Source organism: Sesamum indicum, linkage group LG11 (genome assembly GCF_000512975.1).
Source record: "Sesamum indicum cultivar Zhongzhi No. 13 linkage group LG11, S_indicum_v1.0, whole genome shotgun sequence".
In the NCBI taxonomy this organism is placed as follows: Eukaryota; Viridiplantae; Streptophyta; class Magnoliopsida; order Lamiales; family Pedaliaceae; genus Sesamum; species Sesamum indicum.
Genome location: NC_026155.1, coordinates 3,190,641 through 3,201,065, shown reverse-complemented (window position 1 = coordinate 3,201,065; position 10,425 = coordinate 3,190,641).

Below are 10,425 nucleotides of genomic sequence, written 5' to 3'. Positions count from 1 at the left end.
ATGTACCACGATCCGTGAGACCATGAATAGGTGAAATTAGCATCCACACCACATTGTTGGATAGAAGGCTTAGATTTAATGAAACCATTTGAATTTTAATCCAGCCTAATATTTAACTTGGACCATCCAAGTGAGAGTTAAGTTTGTTGTAACCGATACCTCATCATTGTAAGATTTTGCATGCATCAGTTTTAATCATTGAGTATTAACAGATGCATTCCAAACACATCATACTTTAAATACTAAAACATACACCACATGCAAAAACAAGCCTAGCACGCCCCTATTGGATGATCACAAGCTCAATCCTAAGTGACCCACTAAGCCCGCAGTGAGTTTATGGTCAATCTAGGGTGTGGCACAATTTTTAGTTCGATTTTGGGACCAATAGTACATTAGCCAACCTTTCTGGGTATTCCACGAGGCGTTGTGCTTGGTTTTGAGCAACTTGTCTACTTCATTTTTCATGGCTTGACTGTGTTTTGCTCCGAACATCCTTTTCTTCTATTTCATGGGTTTTGCATCGGGGTTCAAACTGAGTTGGTGAATGAGAACATCGAGCGAAATCCCATGGATGTTCTCCATGCTCCATGCAAACACTTCCTAATTTTTCTTAAGAAATCATATCAATATTCCTCTATGGAACGTTCATTGCCCTGCCTATTTGCGTTGTCTTTCTTTTGCCTTCCGTGCAAGGTTAATTACTTTTAACTCCTCGATGGCCTTGAGACTCTTAACAGTGAACGTTTCTCTCAAGGAGTCATTAGGGGTATCCCTTATTTGTACTCCACGTCTAGCATTACTCTTTTTCTTTCTCAATAGATGGTTGCCCATCTAATTTTATCCTATGATCTTTTTAGATTGCTTGCATAGCATTCTCTCGCTATTCATTTGTCCCCTACGACCCCTCCTATGACATTTAACCTTTATGTGGAAGGTGGATGCTACATCTAAGAAGTGGTTTAGGCGTGCTCTCCTTAAAATGATGTTGTAAGCTGGTGGAGCTTTGATTATGAGAAATTTTACCGTTTTGTGGACCTCTTTGGATAAGAATCAAGTGATAATGGTAGCATCACCTTGCCCAAGGGTTTGATTATCTCTCCACTGAACGCAGTAAGTGGGGGTGTTAGCCTTCCATAGTTGAGTGTTGTTAACTCCCAGATGAACATATATGTGGTAGAAAATAATGCCGCAAAATGCCACTGTCCATCAACACTTTCTTCACCCCGAAGTTGGAAAGTGTGGCTGATATGTCTAAGGCATCATCGTTCTGGTGCCTCCGAGGGTCCATGTCTTGTGTGCTAAATGAAATATCCCCCCGTTTCTTCTAGGTAACGACATGAACTTCTAGAAGAGAGGTTTGTTTCCCTAGCTTCCCAAACTAGTGTTTCCTAGTATTGCTTGACTCTCGCCTTGTTAAACCCCCCGAATCATGGTGATGACACCTGTTGTAGGGAGATTGTCGCCATTAGGAGTCTAAGTTGGGGGCAACTCTTGAGGTGGCCTACTATGCCCTTGTTCGAATTTTCCTCATGGATGCTGGTTGACATATTCCTTCAAGTACATATGCTGAATTAACTTTTCTATTTCATTCTTCTAGTGATGACATTCCTTAGTTTTGTGTCCTCTATCGCGGTGAAAATGACAATATTTGTCGAATTTGAGCCTCTTGGGATTATCTTTTATTTTCTTTGGCCACTGGTTGATCAACCCTTGTTGCTTCACCACGATTAATACTTGTCCTCTAGTAGCATTCGGGGGGGGGGGGGGGGGGGGGGATAGTACGGGGGGGGGGGGGGGGGAGGGTGTAATGCGTAAACCTAGTCAAAGGTAAGTGCTTGCGTTGATTCTTCTTCTTCGATTCTGATATACTTTTGCAATTTCACAAGTTTTTTAAACTACTAGGGAGTATTTTAGCTATAGATTCTTTAAACCTTCTTGAAAGCAAGATTTGTTTGATGATGCTGGCAAAGAACTCATGGTTGACATAAGGCACCTCGTGCACAACATCCACAAATTTTTGAATGTAATCTCTTAACGACACATCTTCTTTCTAGCAAATGGTGTACAAGTATGCAATCATTCTCGGGATTTTCTTGTTCATGGAGAAGTGATGCAAAAATGTTGGGTCAATTGCTTGAGGCTGGAGATAATTCCAGCAGGCAATTGATTGAACCATGCTAAAACACGCTTGGAGAGCATAGTGTGGAAGACTTTATAGTAGGTGGTATCACTCAAGTTTTACCAATCAATTTTAGCATAGAATTTGTCCAAACGTTACTATGTGTTTCATATTCCGTGTACTCTAAAAAATTTGATACTTTGACGTCTACTGGAAGCACTTCACTAGGGTAGCGGGAGAGGAAGTGTAGCATCTTCCCTACGGCCCTACACTTTATTACCACTAATTATAATACTCTTTCCTTAATTATTATCCATCTTATATCAATTTAGCTAATAAAATGAATTATATTTTTATCAAAATAACATATACATGTCATACGAGACAATAGGCATCGTTAAAAGTTTTTATTTACTCTCCCCAAATGTACTCATGTACACAACCTAAAGGTAACAGTGAAATGCCCAACTATATAGAATCTTAAATGCAAACAAACTAGTATACTTAATAATCACGTAGCCAGAAGTCTCTGCTTCATATGTCACGGCTGACCCACCTAATAAGAGTCGCGACACTGCACAAAATCCAATGTGGCTAGGTAGTGTGACCTAGCTCCTAAAAAATATATGATAAGGAATAAACTACCTACCCAATAAATATAGCTAATCGGTTTATATGTCTATATATATGTATCCAACAAGTATAATGCAGTCACACTAACCATCAATATTCATCATATACTAACAATAGATGTAAGAAGTAAGATATATCCCTCATTGGCAGGATCCTTGGCACCATCATGGACCCCTCATTGCCAGATTTCCCCGTAGACCGCAACTCCTTGAGCTTGGGATGTCTACCAAACTCAGCAGCGTTATCATCGAGGGGCAATAGCAATGGCCCCTCATTATAGACATTTAGTGTTTGGAGATTCTACATTACTGCCTCAGATTCATAGTGGTGTTGATCGCATCATTTGGCGGTATGAAAATGGCAATCCTACATCCACATCTCTATACCGATCACTAGACCCTTCAGGACCCAAGGTAGGTTGGTCTTCACTACTCTTGGGTTCCCTCAAGATTCCCAGGCATAACATTATTTTATGATTAGCTATATTGGGCAAACTTTCGACTTCTGATAAACCATGGTTCTCTTACCTAGGCGCCTGTGTTCTATGTGATGAAGGCGCGACTGAGATGTATATGCACTTATTCTTCCGATGCCGCTACGCCCGACAGTGCCTTATAGCTATTCGACGATCCGTTCGCTTCAATTGGTCTAACCGTGACTGGCCAATGGACATAATGTGGGCTACAAGAAAATATAGAGGGCAACACATTATTAATCTCGCTTATCGTGCGCTACTGGTTTCATATGTGTATCATATTTGGAAGGAACGGAACCTGAGACATTTTGAGCAATTTGAGCGAGAACTGATCGCACTTGCTGGACTCATTGTGGAAGATGTTAGACAGAGGATTCTTAGTGCTTCTTTAGCTCGCTTTGTTAGTTCTTATGCATTATATAGACTTTGGCGTATCCTTGGCCTGTCGAGGGAGACGCTACTCATTGAGCACTGTTGTACTATATGATTGTACTGTTTATTTAATGAAAATTACATTTACCGAAAAAAAAATATATACCCACAATCATATATCAGTAAAAATATAATATCTGACATTATCGTTTATTTTTTTCTTAGAGCCCTACTCATCTAAGTTGGAGTCCGTCACTCAATGGCCTTTGTCAGCTATCATCACCTCAATCACAATATCTCTTTCTTTTTTTCTCTCGATATTACACAACACACAACTCATATGGTACCTCATCATAAATGATAACGCACAACATACAACTCGTATGATATTTGATTATCAATCATATCCTATAGTACACAACTCGGAAGATATGGTAGATTATCTACATTGATCAATGACAGCGCACAAATCGTTATTAATCATATCATAAGCCATTGCAGTACGTTCCCTAATTAGGTACGCCAACTCTTTATCTCAATTCACATTATTCCCATCAATAATTTTATTATTCAATTTCATTCGACAATCAATTTTCCACCAGTAACTTCATCATTCAATAGTCAAATATAACATCACACAATCAATCTTCTATCTTTTATACACCATAACCTTATATAAGTACATACTAACAGTCTCACAGATATCAAGATAATAGAGACAAATAGTCAACAGTTCACGCTCAAATATATACATAAACAATAAATGTATAATACCCATACACATACATCTGTTTAACTATACTTACCTTAAATCTCAAATGGTTACGTTAATACAATGAGTTGCTCAATCCTCTACTTTGTCATCACGTGTTATAATCAAGTATAATACGTATAATCAATATATCGAGAATGCTAAATAAGATATTAAATAATATTTTTATATTTTCATGAATCTTTTAATATTTCATTTATATCAAAACTCAAATCTCCATTTTATTTTCTTCTAAATAACTAAACATTGTAAGCTTCTCAGGTATATATCTAATTTATCAATCAGTTTATAAGAGTTCATTCTATCATACCCTCATATCTTTATAACTATCGTTCTCTATAACATCCCTGAAATAAATTATTACAAAAATCTCATTTTTCTTTTTAATAAACATAATATTTCTTAAATATAATTTCTGAATATTTAATTAATTCTCCGCTATTATAGAATTTAATTAAACACTACTACATATAATTAAGTATTTGGTCAATAAGCAGATGGAATGGAGTAAATTAATTACAATAATGATTAAAAATCTAAGAAATCTAGTAATTTAATTAATCAAGTATAACATTCTTAAGTTAAATGCGATATTTAATTAATCACTAATTTTAAATAGTCAAACCCATAGCATTTTCACGTTAAACATTACATCGGACAATAAATTGATATATATGTTGGTCATACACATTTATTTACAAGGGGTTAAGAGTAATTTTTATATATATAAGCCATACAATAAATTCATACACCCTACCACAGCACATAACTCCAAACACCACTATAGATACTCAAAATATTAATTTTTACACAAGTTACTATTCATTGGTTTGACAACACATAATCATTCCCTCTAAAAATTTCTCTCTCCAGGTTTAATCACTCCTGGTGTGTTGTTGTGCAGAGGGTAAAATTTTCATTTCATCCACTGATCAACATTACAACCACAACATTGTCACCGTCTATGGGAACATTAACCTGGAATTGAGAATGCGGAACAAGTCCCGGGCTTGTGACGCTCATGGGGTGGACATTACTCAAGAAGCACAAGTGAATGGAGCAAGTCAAGCTCCACCCTGTGAACTATCACCACCCCATGGGATAGGCCCCCCCATCTCTGCCACATATAAAGCCACCACCTCTAGGTGTTCCACCCTAAGAAGAAATGATACAACTGACGCGAGAAGCTTTATTATCCTCGATCCATGATACATCCACGCAGGTGGCTGCATAAGTAATGCCTTAATTTCTAGTTCATAACCCCATCAATCCTGCCCCTCCTTCCCCTAACCGAAGTCGAGAATTATCCTCGCCTGTCCAAGAGGAGGAGCAAAGGTAGGAAGTGGTGAACAGGAAAATCTCCCGACCTGAAGTGGCTCAGATGCAAGAGCAAACCCCTCCCCCCCTAATCGCACAACCCATCTTACCCCTTCCATCAAGGGGAGTGGAGGATCCTTACTTGCCCTTGGCCTTTGCTTCTTCATGATGAAGCTCTTTCTCCCCTCCAATTCTAGCCATAGCACTTCTAGTAGGCGTTAAAGTATCGAATATTTCAGAATACGATAGAACAAGAGATCCACAAAACACTTGGAAAAATTTTATGCTAAAATCGATTGGTACAACTTGAGTCACGCCGCCTTTTACAGGGTCTTTCGCACTACGTTCTCCAAATGTGCTTTAGTGTGGTTCAACCAACTACTCGTTGGAACTATCTCCAGCCTTGAGCAGTTGACTCAATATTTTTTGCATCACTTTTTCAAGAACAAGAGAGTCTCGGAAATGGAATTTCAGTTCACCATCCACCAAAAGGAGAATTAGCCGTTGAGAAACTACATGCATTGATTTGTTGAAGCCGTACATGAGGTCTCCCATGTTAACCATGAGTTGTTGACCAGCATCATTCAACAAAGCTTACTATCCGGAAGATTTAAGGAGTCCATAGCTGGCAAGTCCTAGCACTATGAAAGTCTTATTCATGCAATCACAAAAATACATTAGGATTGATGAGTCCAATGCTTTAGACCCTTCTCATAGTGTCAAGAGGAAGGGTCGAGAAGAGGAAAAAGAACTGAAAAAAAAAAGGAGAAGCGCAAACATTTACCTCCGATGGGGTTCGCGCACTACACCCCCTTGAATGCATCCAGGAGGGTGATATTAGTCATGGTGGATCAATAAGGGCTAATTAATCAATGGCCGGGAAAAATGAAAGATAACCTCAAGAGACTCAAATCCGACAAGTATTGTTGTTTTCAATAGGACAGGGGCACATGACGGAGGAATGCCACCACCTGAAGAATGAGATAGAAAAGTTGATTCAACGTCGATACTTGAAAGAATACGTAAACCAAGGGCAGAATCGCCAACCCCAACACTCAACTCCCACTCAAGATCCAAACAGTGACAATATCCCCACAGCAGGTGTTATCGTCATGATTTTGGGAGGCCCAGCAAGGGGGGACTCTGCCAGTGCAAGAAAGGCACTAGCTCGGGCAACAAGGGAAAACCATTGGCAAACCCCGTTCAAGTCCATAATGTTAGCATGGAAAAGCAAGAGGAAATATCATTCGCTTGGAAGACATAGACCCGATAAGTAATCAAAACAATGATGCCTTGGTTATTCGGTCACACTTTCTAATGTTTGGATTAAAAAAGTTCTGGTAGACAGTAGAAGTGCAGACATTATATTCTATGATGCATATGTCTAACTATAGATTGACAATGCATAGATGCAGAAAGTGAATACCCCACTCACTGGTTTAAGTGGTGAGATGATCGAGCCATTAGGGGAAGTGACATTACCATTGTCCCTCGGCTCTTACCGGAAGAGGTCCACTAAAATGGTTAAGTTCTCGTGGTCAGGAGTCCATCCGCTAACAACATTATCTTGGAAAAATCAAGTTTAAACCTCTTCTTAGCTATATCATCTACTTCCACATGAAACTTAAGTTTTCCGTTCTTGACGGAGTGGGGGAAGCTGTAGGAGATGAACGAATGGCGAGAGAATGTTATGCAAACACCCTAAAAGGATGTCGAGAGAAGCAAGGTGGAAAAACGTGTGAATGAAAAAGCAAAAAGGATAATGATTGACATGAGCCATTAGACGAGGGACACCCCAAGAAGATCCCTTCGTAAGAACTTATGGAGAGAGGAGAGTTGAAGCCATGGAAGAGTTGGTAGTGATTAATCTTTCTCAAGGGGGCGAGGAAAAGACAACAAAAATAGGCACAATAATGAGCCCTTCCATCGAAGAACACTTGATACAATCTCTTAAGAAACATAAAGATATGTTCGCGTGGAGCATGACGGACCTCGACGAGATTTCACCTAACGTTATTACTAACTAGCTCAGCTTGAATCTCGACGCAAAACCTATAAGACAAAAGAAAAGGATGTTTTCGGGTGGAGAGGAGCCAAGCAATAAAAGAGGAAGTAGATAAGCTACTTAGAGCCAAATATATAGGCCCCGTGCAATACCCTGAGTGGTTGGCTAATGCAGTATTAGTCCAGAACTAAACGATAAATGGTGCTTCTGCATTAAGTTTACGGACTTGAACAAGGCGTGTCCGAAAGATCCTTTTCCTTTTCCACGAATTGACATGTTAGTCGACTCTACCTCTAGATGTGAAATGTTCAGTTTCCTAGATTTGTACCAAGGCCACAACCAAATACCGTTAGCCCCAGAAGACCAAGAAAAAGCAAGCTTTGCCACGGATCAAGGGCTTTTTTTGCTACAATTTCATGTTGTTCAGCTTGAAAAATGCAAGAGCAACATACAAGTGACTTGTCAATCACATGTTTCAAAATTAGATCGGATGGAACATAGAGGTATACATAGATGACATGTTGGTTAAGAGCGTGAAAGAGTAAGACCACATTAAGGACTTGGAAGAGTGCTTACAACTATTGAAAACCTTTAGCATGAAACTAAATTCCACTAAGTACACTATCGGGATGAGAAGGGGGGAGTTCATCGAATACATGATTTCGAGAGAGGAATAGAAGCTAACCCGAAGAAAATTGATGCCATCATGGACATGTCTATACCAAAATCGATCAAGGAGTTCCAAAAGCTTTCAGGGAGGTTGGTAGTCTGAATCAATTTATCCCACGATTCACAGACATGGGCCTCTCTTTCTTTAAGGTCCACCTCGGCCTAGAAAAGTTTGAATGGGACAAGACTAGCCAAGAAGCATTCAAAGAACTGAAGAGGTACTTGGTTTCACCGCCGTTGTCGGCAAATCCCAGGACAGGAGAAACCCTCTACCTTTACCTGGTGGTTTCAGAAAGTGCTGTTAGCTCAGTCTTAGTCTGTCAAGAAAATAAGGAACACCACCCGGTGTATTATGTTAGTAAGGTACTGCAAGGGGCTGAAACCAGATACTCCCAAATTGAAAAGCTAGCCCTCTCCTTAGTAATTGCAGCAAGGAAGTTAAGGTCTTATGTCCAGTCACACCAAGTGGTCGTGTTGACAAACCATCCTTTGAAACAAGTTTTATCTAGTCCAGAGCTGTTCTGGAATGATGGTCAAATGTTTGGTGGAGTTAAGCGAGTTCGGCATTGAATTCCACCTAAGACCAGCCATTAAGGCACAAGTGCTAGCTGATTTAGTCGTCGAGTTAGCATATGACGAAGCAAATATTTCTACGCCGACTTGGAGTTTATATGACGTTGGGTCTTCCACATTTATGGGGAGTGGAGTAGGGATAGTCCTAGTGAGCCCTCAAGGAGACAAGTTAGAGTATGCTATAAAGCTGGTGTATCCCTCATCGAATAATAAGGCTGAATACTAGGCATTCTTGGCAGGTGGGGAATTAGATTTAGCCGCAGGAGCGAAAAAGATTATCATCTACAGTGACTTGAAACTGGTGGTTAATCAGATCCAAGGTCCCACAAGGTAAAAAATGACTTAAGTATTTTCTGAAAGCAAAAAATTTGTTTGAAAAATTTGAAGAGGCATCTATCATACAAGTGTTGAGAGCAGACAACATCGTGGCTGACCATCTAGCTAAGTTAGCAAGTACGATGGCAGCAATTTGAGACAGAAGAATTACTTTTCTCTCATCAGGAAAGGCCGCGATGAAGGAGCAAGGAGAGATTATGTGCGCGGGCGCAACACTTTCAAGCTGGAAAGAAGAAATCGTCAAATTCCTACTGATGGAACTGCACCCAAAAGTAAAAATGATTGTGAATACCTTCTAAATAAAAGCATCCCCATTTCATTATAATCGACGAAGAGGTATACAAGCGTGGTTTTTCTCAACCCTTTCTAAAATGCCTAATTCCTGAGCTGGGGAGTTATTTCTTAAGGGAAATACATGAAGGAATTTGTAGAAATCACCGTTGGAGGAAAAGCCTTAGCAAAGAAGGCTTTGAGGCAAGGATTATTTTGGCCAACAATACTCTTCGACGCCCATCAATTGGTGAGGTGTTGCGCGCATGCCAAGAACATGCAAATGTCAACCATCAACAAACCACGCTAATGCAACCGTTTGAAAGTCCCAGCCCGTTCGATCAATGGGGTTTGGATTTGGTCGGACCTTTCCTGCAAGCCACGGAGTAGAGAAAATTTTTTATCGTCACTATTGACTATTTGAAAAAGTGGGTAGAAGTCGAACCTCTATCCAAGATATCAAAAAAAGAAGTGATCAAGTTTCTTTAGAATAACATCATATGGAAGCTTCTGCATCCCCTTAATATCCGACAATGGGACTCAATTCTCGGGGAACAAATTTAAGGATTGGTGCAAGAGATTGGCGATTAAACAATTCTTCACCTCAACCAGTAACCCGCAAGTAAATGGTCAAACTAAAGTCAGCAACATAACGATCCTCGAACACCTGAATACTTGGTTGGGAACTGCTAAGGGGGTATGGGTGGAGGAGCTCCCAAGCATATTTTAGGCATATCCAACAATGCCGAGGATCGCTACAGGGAAGTCCCCACTCGATCTCTCTAACAGGATGGAAGATGTAGCGCTGGTGGAAATAGGAGAGCTCAGTTGGCGAGTAAAGCATTACAACTTGAATTCTAACAAGCAAGGCTTGACGATGA